Source organism: Pituophis catenifer, unplaced genomic scaffold (genome assembly GCF_029215685.1).
Source record: "Pituophis catenifer annectens isolate HBS135680 unplaced genomic scaffold, rPitCat1.0.hap2 SCAF_17, whole genome shotgun sequence".
Lineage (NCBI taxonomy): Eukaryota > Metazoa > Chordata > Lepidosauria > Squamata > Colubridae > Pituophis > Pituophis catenifer.
In genome coordinates, this window is record NW_027256897.1 from 7,609,661 (window position 1) to 7,622,773 (window position 13,113).

The following is a 13,113-nucleotide window of genomic DNA, read 5'->3' on the forward strand; positions in this document are numbered from 1 at the left end:
GCTCCTTAGGAATCAACAGTGGCTCTTAACATAAATGTTTACCCTCCGTTTTAAAAGGGGTCACAGAGAGAGGAATGCCTTTGAGGTGTTGGATAGCCTCAGGGGAGTCAGAAATCAGGAACAAAATGAATCGGATATAGGGCAGAACCATTTCCTGTAGTCATAATTAAGCTGGAAGGGACCTTGGCAGTCTTCTAGTCCAACCTCTATCCAAGGCAGAGTAAGAACGTCATCAAAAAAGCGCAACAAAGAATGTTCTTTCTGCGTCAACTCAGAAAGCTCAAACTGCCCAAGGAGCTGATGATCCAGTTCTACAAAGGAATTATTGAGTCTCTCATCTGCACCTCCATAACTGTCTGGTTTGGTTCTGCAACCCAACAAGACAGACACAGACTTCAGAGGATCATTAGAACTGCAGAAAAAACAATGGCTACCAACCTGCCTTCCATTGAGGACCTACATACTGCACGAGTCAAAAAGAGGGCTGGGAAAATATTTACAGACCCTTCGCATCCTGGACATAAATTGTTTCAACTCCTACCCTCAAAACGACGCTATAGAGCACACCAGAACAAGGAGACACAAGGACATTTTTTTCCCAAATGCCATCACTCTGCTAAACAAATAATTCCCTCAACACTGTCAAACTATTCACTAAGTCTGCACTACTATTAATCTTCTCATCGTTCCTATCACCCATCTCCTCCCGCTTATGACTGCATGACTGTAACCTTGTTGCTGGTATCCTTACGATTTATATTGACTGTTTCCTAATATGATTTGATTGCTTATTTGTTCCCTAGGACTATCATTAAGTGTTGTACCTTATGATTCTTCACAAATGTATTTTTTCTTTTATGTACACCGAGAGCGTATGCACCAAAGACAAATTCCTTGGGTGGCCAATCACACTTGGCCAATAAAGAATTCTATTCTATTCTATTCTATTCTATTCTATTCTATTCTATTCTATTCTATTCTATTCTATTCTATTCTATTCTAGTCTAGTCTAGTCTAGTCTAGTCTAGTCTAGTCTAGTCTAGTCTATTCTTCTCTTCTCTTCTCTTCTCTTCTCTTCTCTTCTCTTCTCTTCTCTTCTCTTCTCTTCTCTTCTCTTCTCTTCCCTTCCCTTCCCTTCCCTTCCCTTCCCTTCCCTTCCCCTTCCCTTCCCTTCTCTTCTAAAAAATAGAATATAGAATCATAGAGCTGGAAGGGACCTTGGAGGTCTTCTAGTCGAACCCAGTGCCTATCCTCAGAACTTTTCAATCTCCAGCTTTTAAAAAGAGAGGGAGGGAGGGGAGGGAGGGAGAGAGAGAGAGAGAGAGAAGATGAAGGATTTGGGTGTGTGCCAGAGTGGGCTAAGAAAACATATTTAAGTTTTCTCTCCCTGGATCAGTTTTCTAGGAGAAAATACATGGAGGCGTTATGATTAACTACCATGGTGGGAAATCTCTGTCTCCAGTAATGAACCCTCTATTTTAAAAAAAGGAGAGTGAGAGGATGATTGAAGGAGAGAGGGGGGTGGGGGAAGAGGGAGAAAGCTGTCAGGGATGAGTTTCAAATTCATTAGCAATTGATAAGCTCCTGTCCCCATGAATCTGTAATGCACAGCTTGTATCATTCATGTATTTAATGAGCAACAAGATGTTTTTTTTCCCTTCTTTACATCAGACTGCGAAAATTCAGGCGCTGTCATGAGCAAACAATCCCCTAAAGCTGATTTAAAACAACAAATTAATGCTTGCCTTTGATTGTGGGTTGGGGGAGAAGCGAGTATCAGAATACAGAATCAGAATCGAAAGCTGGAAGGGACCTTGGAGGTCTTCTAGTCCAGCCCCCTGCTCAAGCAGGAGACCCTATATACCATTTCAGACAAGTGACTGTCTAGTCTCTTCTTAAAAACCTCCAGTGTTGGAGCACCCACAACTTCTGGTGGCAAGCAGTTCCCCTGGTTAATTGTTCTAACTGTTGGGAAATTCCTCCTCACTTCTAGGTTGCTTCTCTCCTTGATTAGTTTCCATCAAATTGCTTCTTGTCCTGCCTTTGGGTGCTCTCTGGAGAATAGGTTGACCCCCTCTTCTTTGGGGCAGCCCCTGAGATATTGGGGTTGATAGTTTACATTTTAAAAAAAAAATAACGATAATAAACATTGCCATCTGATTCTTTGCATCCAGCCCAATATCGCAACTCTGACAGGTCACTACTGCCAGCTAACCTTGCTTCAATAATTTTGCAATCTTCCAACTGGGATTTGCTAAATAATTTTCCTGCACCGAAGCAGGCCGAGGATCTGGGGCAGCAGTGAAATCCTACCGGTTCGCACCGGTTCCGGCAAACCAGTAGTGATAAAAACCGGTAGTAAAAAAAAGGTATCGGTTCATCCGAACCGGTATTTCCGATGATCAGCTGTGCCACGTGATTTAAAATTGCTAGAAAGCAGGAAACCCTCACTGATCTGGGGGTTTGACTAGCGGATCAAAATAAGGTTTATCATTGGAGTGTCCTTTTCTCTCCCTCCCTCTCTCTCTCTCTCTCTCTCTCTCTCTCTCTCTCTCTCTCTCTCTCTCCCCCTCTCCCTCTCTCTCTCTCTCTCTCCCACCACTTATTCTCCTCCCCTCTCCTGGCTGTTTCCTCTTCTGCCTTTTTCCCATGTGAAATCTCTGTCGGGAAAGAGAAGGGGACTGTCTGCTGGGAACTCTCCGTTATCTCCCGCTGACCATGTAAGGGAACCAGCCATGGCTGATGTGTTGCTGCTACGAAGGAAAGATTCCTCGGCAAATAGTTGTAGCTCGGAGTAGCAGGAAAGAGAGAATCAAATAAAAAGAAACCAGGGTCTCAGGTTGACCCATTGAGAGGTTCCTCAGGGGGTTGGAGGCATTTCAGATCTTTCTTCTGGAGCAGAAGTACACCAGAGAAGGTGCTGACCACTGTGAGGTCCGAATGTGTCCTGCATGGGACAGAAAATTGATCTCCCGATCACGTCGTAGACGTACGGCGGCTCCCTCGCCAAGAGACGCTTGGCTCTTTTCCTGGACGGGGGAAACGAAAGCCAGATATTTATAATCCGCTATTTATATCTGACATATAAGATGAATAATACACTGACTTTTTAAAAGGCAATTTCTCCCTGTGCTACTCCGGCTGTCCGTACGAGCCGAGTTTGCTTCTGTCCATGGGCTGAGAACGTGGGGAGCTTGGCATGGATGGCGGTGACGTCTTATTCAGACGTGCCAATGTCCCGAAGACCAAGGCATTACGTGGGAGCCCGTCCAGGCTTTGACACTAGGCTTAGATTTGAGACGCACGTCAGTTTTTCATCCTGATCGTAAAGATGCCCCACTGATGTGGGGAGTAGAAGACCCCCCAGAAGGAAGGCGTTGTTCGTGAGCATTTAGAAGATGAAGGGTTAAACGTAGCTTGAATTCGGTGAGTTTGGCCTTTGGGAAGGAACCAATCTCTCTCTTCACCTGCCTTCCTTCCTTCCTGAAAAAAAAAAAAAAGCCAATAATTGGAGCTGACCTTTGCTAATCCCTTTTGACCTCTGAAGTCCAAGAGGCCACTGGGTCAGAGATCTATAAATGCTTAACCAACGGTGAGAAGGTGTTGGCATTCATCAGAGATAACCAAGGGGCTTCAGTTTACTCCTCGATCGATCGATCGAGACCTCCGCGCTGGGGACCCGGGGCTGCTGGCAAGTTCTGAAACCAGACGACCTAACTTCATAAAAGTTTGGTAGATCGCCTTCCTGAATCCTTTTGGCTAGGTTCGTGAATTGTGCGAGGGCATTGCCACGGCCCTCTGGATGTGGCTGGACTACGACTCCCAGCATGCTTTACTCCTGGGATGGCTTGGTTTGGAGGGAGTTGAGGAGAGTCATAGCTTTCTTGGTGTCAGGTTGAAAAATATACGATGGAGGATTAATCTAGTGGAGTTCTTGTCATGCCGTGGTCCTAAGCCAGGACCGCTGCTATCTGGGAGGGATGGAAGTTGCAATGTGATACAGGAGGGGTATGTGCCAGGCTCGGGGTGGGGGAGAAAGTTGGCTAGGTCTATCTCAGGACACCCATTGTGTGGGGGTATTTTCACCAAGCGATCCTAGGTTACCGTTCCAAATCCTCTGGTAGCAAGAATGCTAGTAACTCTCCCCGAAGCGCTTCCTTTCTAAGCAAAACTCTTAGACGGATTTCTTTTGTTCGTCGGTGGCTTCTGAGGCTCTCTGGAGCTCACTTGAATAAGTTGGCAGTGCTCAGTGGGTGAGGAGATTCCAAGAATGGCTTCATTCAATCATCTTCACTGCCAGGAAGACCCCCTTGGGCAAAGGTAGACTGCAGAGGGTTTTGGAGAGATCTATCTATCTATCTATCTATCTATCTATCTATCTATCTATCTATCTATCTATCTATCATCTACCTATCTATCTATCTATCATCTGTCATCTATCTATCATCTATCTATCTATCTATCTATCTATCTATCTATCTATCTATCTATCTATCTATCTATCATCTGTCATCTATCTATCATCTATCTATCATCTCTATCTACCTACCTAAATCTCTCTCTCATCTATCTATCTCTGTCTATTATCTGTCTGTTTGTCTGTCTGTCTATCTATCTCTGTCTGTCTCTCTCTCTCTGTCTGTCTCTCTCTCTCTCTCTCTCTCTCTCTCTCTCTCTATCTAATCTATCTATCATCTATCTATCATCTATCTATCATCTACTGTGTTTCCCCAAAAATAAGACCCTGACTTATATTTTTTTGAATCCTGAAATAAGCACTTGGTCTTATTGCCATGCGCTCAAAAGCCCAATTGGACTTATTATCAGGGGATGTCTTATTTTGGGGAAAACAGGTTATCTATCTATCTATCTATCTATCTATCTATCTATCTATCTATCTATCTATCTATCTATCTATCTATCTATCTCTTGCTCTCTATCTCTATCTATCTCTCTATCATCTATCATCTCTAACTTTAGTTCTATCTGTATCATCTCTCTTCTCTCTATTGCTATTATCTTGCACACTCTCTCCCTCTCCCTCTCTGTCTGTCTGTTTGTCTGTCTCTCTTCTCTCTCTCTCTCTATCGCTCTATATTTATGTCTATGTTCTTTCTCTGTCTGTCTCTCTCTCTCTGGAAGTCTGTAGCTCTCAGAGCTACCCCAAATAGTGCAAGCAAAGCGCCCCCAGGAGAAAATGGCTAAATGCATGACTGGGAAGTAACATTCTTACCTGTCTTAAATTTCAACCCCAATGGGAACGAGCGAGGTGACATTTCTGTCATGGTCTTCAGCTGCATGGTGCCAAAGAGAGACGGTGGCCTTTAGCTCAGGGAAAAAAAATGTCAGGTGCTGCATTGGGGAATTTCACTCTAAATTGGGTTCCCAAGTAGATTCACTTACAAGACCAGAAATGGGTTAAGTAAACTTGTTTGTCTAAGGCTGTGAGCCTCTCTGTCTGAATAACCTTTTAATGTTCTATTGATTTTTCTCCTCGAGCCGAAGCCCCGGATTGTGCTGAATAAACTTGGTTCTCTCTTCCCCCCCCCCACAACAAGGGGGGAATCTTGACTTGTGGGTGAGGACCAGAGGTGGGTTTCAGCAGGTTCTGACCAGTTCTGGAGAAGCGTTAGCGGAAATTTTGAGTAGTTCAGAGAAGCGGTAAATACCACCTCTGACTGGCCCCGCCTCCATCTATTCTCTGCCTCCCTGATCAGAAGGAAATGGGGATTTTGCAGTAACCTTCCTCTGGATTGGGGTGGGAATGGAGATTTTACAGTATCCTTCCTGTGGAGTGGGGAGAAAATGGGGATTTTGCAGTAAACTTCCCCTGGAGTGTGGAGGGAATGGGGTTTTACAGTATCCTTCCCGTGGATTGGATGAGAATGGAGATTTTATAGTATCCTTCTCGTGGAGTGGGGAGGGAATGGGGATTTTGCAATATCCCTCCCCTGGATTGGGGTGGGAATGGAGATTTTACAGTATGCTTCCCGTAGAGTGGGGAAGGAATGGGGATTTTACGGTATCCTTCCCGTGGAGTGGGGAGGGAATGGGGATTTTACAGTATCCTTCCCGCAGAGTGGGGAGGAAATGGGGTTTTACAGTATCCTTCCCGTGGAGTGGGGAGGGAATGGAGATTTTGCGGTATCCTTCCCCCAGGGGTGGGATGGGAATGGAGATTTTACAGTATCCTTCCCGTAGAGTGGGGAGGGAATGGGGATTTTACAGTATCCTTCCCGTGGAGTGGGGAGGGAATGGAGATTTTGCGGTATCCTTCCCCCAGGGGTGGGATGGGAATGGAGATTTTGCAGTATCCTTTCCCTGCCATGCTCACCAAGTGACGCCCACCAAGCCACAGAACCAGTAGTAAAAAAATTTGAAACCCATCACTGCTGAGGACCCCTGGTTCAAAGTTGAGAACCAAGTCCTTTTATCGTAAAAGTCAGCACGTTTGTCCTGCTTTTGAAAAGGGATCCAAGCTACCCCGGGAGAGACAATAGCTCTTTTGCAATATCGCAACAGGTGTTCAGAGTTTATAAAAAGTTCATGTTCCTTCTATTCAGAATGCATAATTGGACGCACAGCCTTCTAATCCTGGGAATAACCTTTCTAGGTGGCCAAAATCTTTTGTCCTTAGAATGTGTCAAGAGGGTTTTTTTTATCCCCCTCCCACATTCTTTGGTTGTGTTTTGACCTTCTGGGTCGGGCGGGATGGATATGATATTACAATGCCTCCAGTAGATTTGGCAAATGGGCCATTTGCTAGGTTTGGCTGCATCTGTTTTGTTTTGGGGACTTTAAATTGCTTCTCTGTCCACCAGGTGGTTTGCTGTCACTACTCCACTGAGTTAGATACGCCTAGCTCAGGGGTCGGCAACCTTAAACACTCAAAGAGCCACAAAGGTCCTAACCGGAAGCCCCCCATTCAATTCTGGAGCCAACCGGAAGTCCGGTTTCCCCACCATAGAGTCTCCTCCTAGGGTTTGGTTTTTTTTTTTTTTTTTGGTTTTTATTTGATTTGTATACCGCCCTACTCCCGAAGGACTCAGGGCGGTGAACAGCCAAGCAATAAAATACATAAATACAAAAATTTAAAAACCAGTTAAAATCAAATTAAATCATTTTGGCCCAGACAAATTAAAACACCCCAATAATTTAAGAACAGATTTAAAATTTATATATTAAAAGAGGGAGGAGATTAGGCCAAGCCTGCTTGATGGAATAAAAGAGTCTTCACAGCGCGGCGGAAGGTGCGCAGATCTGGGATCCTCCGTATCTCTGGGGGGAGCTCATTCCAGACGGTAGGTGCCCCCACAGAGAAGGCTCTACCCCTAGGGGTCGCCAGCCGACATTGTTTGGCTGACGGCACCCGGAGGAGTCCCTCTCTATGAGACCGTACTGGCCGGTGGGAGGCTATTGGTGGTAGTAGGCGGTCCCGTAAATAACCAGGTCCTAAGCCATGGCGTCCCTTTTCCTCTACCTGTCCTAACCGAAAGCCCTATCAATTGTGGAGCCGACCAGAAGACCCACCCCTCACCATAGAGTCTCCTCCTGGTGCACCATGCTTTCTCCCTCCAAACCGGAAGCGCCTCTCAAAATTGTGGCGCCGACTGGCGACAGGGAGCCGCAGCAGAGGGATGAAAGAGCCACATGTGGCTCCAGAGCTACGGGTTGCTGACCCGACCTAGCCTATAGAAGAGAAGGATTAAGGAGGACACCATAGCTGTCTTCCAGTACTTGAGGGACTATCACAGACAAGAAGGGATTGTCCTATTCTCTAAAGCGTTAGAGGCAGGACAAGAAGCAACGGGTCGAATAGCAATAGCACTTTTTTTTTTATTTGATTTATATGCCGCCCTTCTCCGGAGACTCAGGGCGGCTTACAATGCGCTAAGTAAACTTTGATTTATACACAGCTTTGCAGCCCTCTCTAAGCAGTTTACAGAGTCAGCCTCTTGCCCCCAACGATCTGGGGTCCTCATTTTACTGACCTCAGAAAGATGGAAGGCTGAGTCAACCCTGAGCCGATCAGGATCGAACTGCTGGCAGTCGGCAGAATTAGCCTGCAATACTGCATTCTAACCACTGCGCCACCAGGATTCTTCTAGCAGCTTGTTCAGGAGAGAAGCATCCTAGAACTAAGGAGAAATTTCCTGACAGTGAGAACAATTAATCAGTGGAATGGCATACCTCCAAATATTGTGAGTGCTCCATCCATGGGGATTTTCAAGAAGAGACTGGACAGCCATTTGACTGAAATGGTGTAGGGCAGTGTTGTGCCCTATACCTAGTGCCCAAAAGGGAGAGCAAACGTGTGCATGCGGGAGTGCCTGAAACTGGAAGAGCAGCTCCCTGGCGTGCATACGCATGCCGGGAAGCTGAGCTTCCGGTTTCCAGTGTGCACATGCGCGCCTGTCACCTGGTCTTCTGGTTTCTGGCATGCGTGCATATGCGAAGACCAGCTGGCTGGCGCACTCATACCAGAAGCTCAGATTCCCAGGGCGCTCCCGTCTGCACAAAGACCAGCTGGTTGGAACTCGGAAGAATAATGGATGACAACTAACGTGCCTGGAGAGAGGGCTCTGTGTGCCACTTCTGGCACGTATGTCAGGTTCACCATCACGGGTGTAGGGTCTCCTGCTTGAGAAGACTTCCCTTCCAGCTCTCAAATTCTAAGATCGACGACTTCCAGTCCTCCGGTGTCTTGGGCAGGGACCGTTTCTGTTCTGCCACCCTTTAAATTGGATACACAACATTCAATATAATAGCGGTTGTATTGTGGTTACAGAGCGATGAAAGGGAGGGAAGTGATTAAATCCGCGGGGAACATTAGATGCATTTTGATTTTTATGAACATTCTGTCCAATCCAATCCAATTCATTTTGAGCCATTTTCTCCAATGGGCTCTGGCATTTTTTTCTCGGTGTGACTCAACCCATTTCTGAAAAGGCAAGCGCAGATTGTTGTGCAAACTTTACAATGGGGACTATTAAGGATTGGAAGTGGCACTTTGAGGGTGCCAAGAACGTTTCTTCTCATTTTAGAGAGCCAGTCTTTGGTGTCTAGCAACTCGTAACCGCTTTCCTGACCCCACACCCTGTGTTGTCTTCGGATTTCTTGGAGGAAATTCTGCCCCCATTAAAACAAATCTGGTGCTTCCTTGGCATTGTTGGTTGGTCAGCATTCCGTTGCTTTTGTTTTTCATCTTGGCTGCTCTGAAGTGGATGTTTGAGGACATGGGATAAATGGAGATGGGATAAATCTAAGCCATTTTAGAGTTGACTCCACGTGATGTTTCTGGGGGAAGAACCCACTCTTAAAAATAAAATACATCTCTGGAATGAAATCCAGGCTGAAATGAATGCCTTGTGCTGTTTCTGGTAGGGTGAGGAACCCATAGAATCTGGGTCAATTGAATTACCTGCTCGTTGCAGAAATCCAGGAATTTCTCCAGAGAAGGGAAGCCCCACCACATCTCTGAGAAGCTAACCTGATGCCTCCTAGATGCTTTCCCCAATTTCTCAAACTCTCCCAATTCCTTCTCTGCTCCCAATTCTCCTTCTCTAAGCCTTGGTAGTACAGTGGTCTAAGGCACCCTGTTATTAAGCTGGTTATTAAGACCAGCTGCCTGCAATTACTGCAGGTTCGAATCTTGCCAAGGCTCAAGGTTGACTCAGCCTTCCATCCTTTCTAAGGTAGGTAAATTGAGGACCAAGTTGTGGGGGCAATAAAATGACTTTGTATAAATATACAAAAGGATGAAGGCTATTGCTGAGCACATTGTAAGCTGCCCTGAGTCTCCGGAGAAGGGCGGCATATAAATCAAATTAAAAAAAAAAATCATAAGCCTCGAGCTAAGCTTCAAAGAAATCCAGTTATTTATTAGGAGCTTCATGTTGGCAAGTTCCCAAGTGAAGTCAGCTCTGACTCTATGTAATTTACACTCCAATTATGACCCTTTCCCCCCCTCCTCCCAGGGTGTGTCATCAATCACATTCGCCAACCGGAGCAATTTCGCGGGTTGTAGAGGTCACTCCCCTTCGACTGCTGTAGGTATCCCTGGGATACAGCCTTGAGGGAGATAAGTGTGGAATGTGCATCTGTTTTTCGCTGCTGTGCAGTTTCGCCAGTTTCCCATTCCCCCCTGGCCTATTGCAACTCGAGAGCAGGCCAGGGATGCTTTGCGAGTTGACATTCTCATTGTCCATTGGACAGGGCCAGTGTGGTTGAAATCTGAAACATAGGTCATCGGTTGAACGGATGTCAATCTTTTGACGCTCCTCTTGATGGTCAACCCAAACCCAGCAGTTGATTTTCTTGGTGTGGGAGTTGATCCCAAAGATCTGAGAGCCATCAGAATGTCTCCAATCCTCCTCTCTAGGTCCTTGTTTCTGGTGTTGACTTGCTCTCAGGATAGAGATAGTTCTTCTAACGTTCATCTGAAACCTCACCCTCTGTAGCTGAAAGCCACTTGAGAGCCTGACATCGAGGTGGCATCCGAAGAGAAGCTTTCAGATCTCCTGGTTTAAAGCTCTTCTGCTTTTGACTGACCTACTTGTTCGGTTTTTGTCCACAGAGCCGCTATTTTAATTTTTTCCCTCAGCAACGTTTCTGCGTTGAGGTAAATTGTTCTTGACTGGTGTTCCGAGTGATACAGGCATTTTTTTTTCTCTCCTAGCTCTACAATAACTGATATTTAAATAACCTCTTAATAATGGAATATTTGGCTTCTGGAAACCAGCAAAAGCCATCTCTCGTGACCTTTTTATTTTCTGTTTTCGAAAAGAGGGACATTTTGCCCTCTCTCAACGATGCCTTCATCTCACTATAAGTAGCTCATTAGCTAATTGGGCCAGTGGAATTGAAACCTTCATCATTATTTTTTTTTTTCCTGAATGGATTTTTAAAATCAGGAAATTGCACTTCGGTCTTTGGCCTCCCCATCTGCTTCACGACAGCCTCCGCATTTATTAGTTATGGAATTATTTCCTTCCCTCCAAATGTTGCACAGGATTTATTTTTTTTAAAAAAAATATGATTTTATTTTTTAAAAATGGAAAGCTTAAATATCCATTATAAACATTTAGCACTCAGAATCCAGTCCCGTAAAACATCAAATACAGAACGTCAAAAAACATCAAATACAGGACATCAAATACACACATTCGATTACTATGCCTCAGTTTCTCCTTAGAAATATCATGACGGCGAATGTAAGAGCAGGAACCTGGAGACTTTTTAATCTGAATTAACTGAAGTACTTATGGGAAAAAAATCCATTTGATTACTAAATGGTTCATCAACACTCTGGAATTCACGAACAACATCTCTAGCTCTTTAAGCACAAAGGCTGCTGACATGTGTCTTCTGGACTTTCAGGTCTTGTTCCTAGCAAGTCACATTAGTTTGAGGGATGGGTTTTGTAGTTCCTCGCGTTGGAAAATTCCGCTTCATTGTGCTAAACTGATAAATGAAGTATCTGTAACTCAGATGTTGAACTGAGCATGGTGATTTGCTTGCAGAGCTTTCATTACCCAGCTGGGTTTGCAACTGGAAATAAACAGGCAGCAACCCCCCCACACTCACTAGCACTGATGACGTTACCCAGTTTGGTCATAAAACGTCTGCAAGAAAACTACCAAGCTCAGAGAGCACCAAGGACCCCACAGTAGTAGTTCTTCTTCTTCTTCTTCTTCTTCTTCTTCTTCTTCTTCTTCTTCTTCTTCTTCTTCTTCTTCTTCTTCTTCTTCTTCTTCTTCTTCTTCTTCTTCCTCTTCTTCTTCCTCTTCCTCTTCCTCTTCCTCTTCTTCTTCTTCTTCTTCTTCTTCTTCTTCTTCTTCTTCTTCTTCTTCTTCTTCTTCTTCTCCTTCTTCTTCTTCTTCTTTTCGTCCTCCTCCTCCTCCTCCTCCTCCCTGCAAACTCCACTTGCTTCTAGCGCTGATGATGTTATCTAGTTTGGTCATAAGACGTCTGCAAGAAAACTACCAAGCTCAGAGAGCACCAAGGACCCCACAGTTCTCCTCCTCCTCCTCCTCCTCCTCCTCCTCCTCCTCCTCCTCCTCCTCCTCCTCCTCCTCCTCCTCCTCCTCTTCCGTCTCCTCCTCCTCCTCCCTGCAAACTCCACTCGCTTCTAGCGCTGGTGATGTTATCCAATTGGGTAAAGAAACGTCTTCAGGAAAACCACCAAGCTCAGACAAAACCAGACAAAGGTGAGACTAAGTGAGAAATTCAAGAGCAGCCAAATCTTCCCATGCTAAAGAGGGACAAATTCAAATCAGAAAGTCCCAGTTTTAATTGGGGTGCCTTCACTTTCCTTACTGGGCTTTGAATTAGCATAGTATGATAGTAAGAACCTACCACATCTGATAATTGCCTTTGTCCTTCAATGGAATCCTTCATGTCTTCCTCCACCCTTTCCAGAAATACAAGGATCATTTCATCCTCTAGAAAGCTCATCATTTTTTTCCCCAGCATCTCAAGGGAATTCTCCGAGTCTGGGAAAGTTAAAAAAAAAGGGGTGGGGGAGAAACCCTCAAAGATGGCAGACGAAGTCCCGATGGAGATTCCAATCTTATCCAGCGATTTGTTATCCATCCAGGAAGGAGAGAGAGTCAAAAATAGGATCAAACCATTGAGAAACAAAAACTACTACAAGTGTCTTTGGGAAAAGTCCAGAGAAGAGCCACTCTCGGATGATTCAAGGCCTGGAGAGTAAAACATCTTGAAGAACGGTTGCAGGATTTGGGAATGATTTTCAGCCTAGAGAAAAGAAGGACCAGGGAGGACACGATAGCAGTCTTCCAGTCTTCCAGAGCTGCCACAAAGAGGAGGGGGGGTGTCAATTTAGATCCTAAAGCACCAGAAAGCACAAGGAACAATGGATGGAAACTAATCAAGGAGAGAAGCAACCTGGAATTAAGGAGAAAGTTCCTAACAGTGAGAACAATTAACCGGCTTGCCTCCAGAAGTTGTGAATGCTCCAACACTGGAGGTTTTTAAGAAGAGATTGGATAGTCAGTTGTCTGAAATGGTATAGCGTCTCCTGCTTGGACTAGAAGACATCCAAGGTCCCTTCTGGCTCTATTCTGATTGATGAACTATTACCGTGCCTTA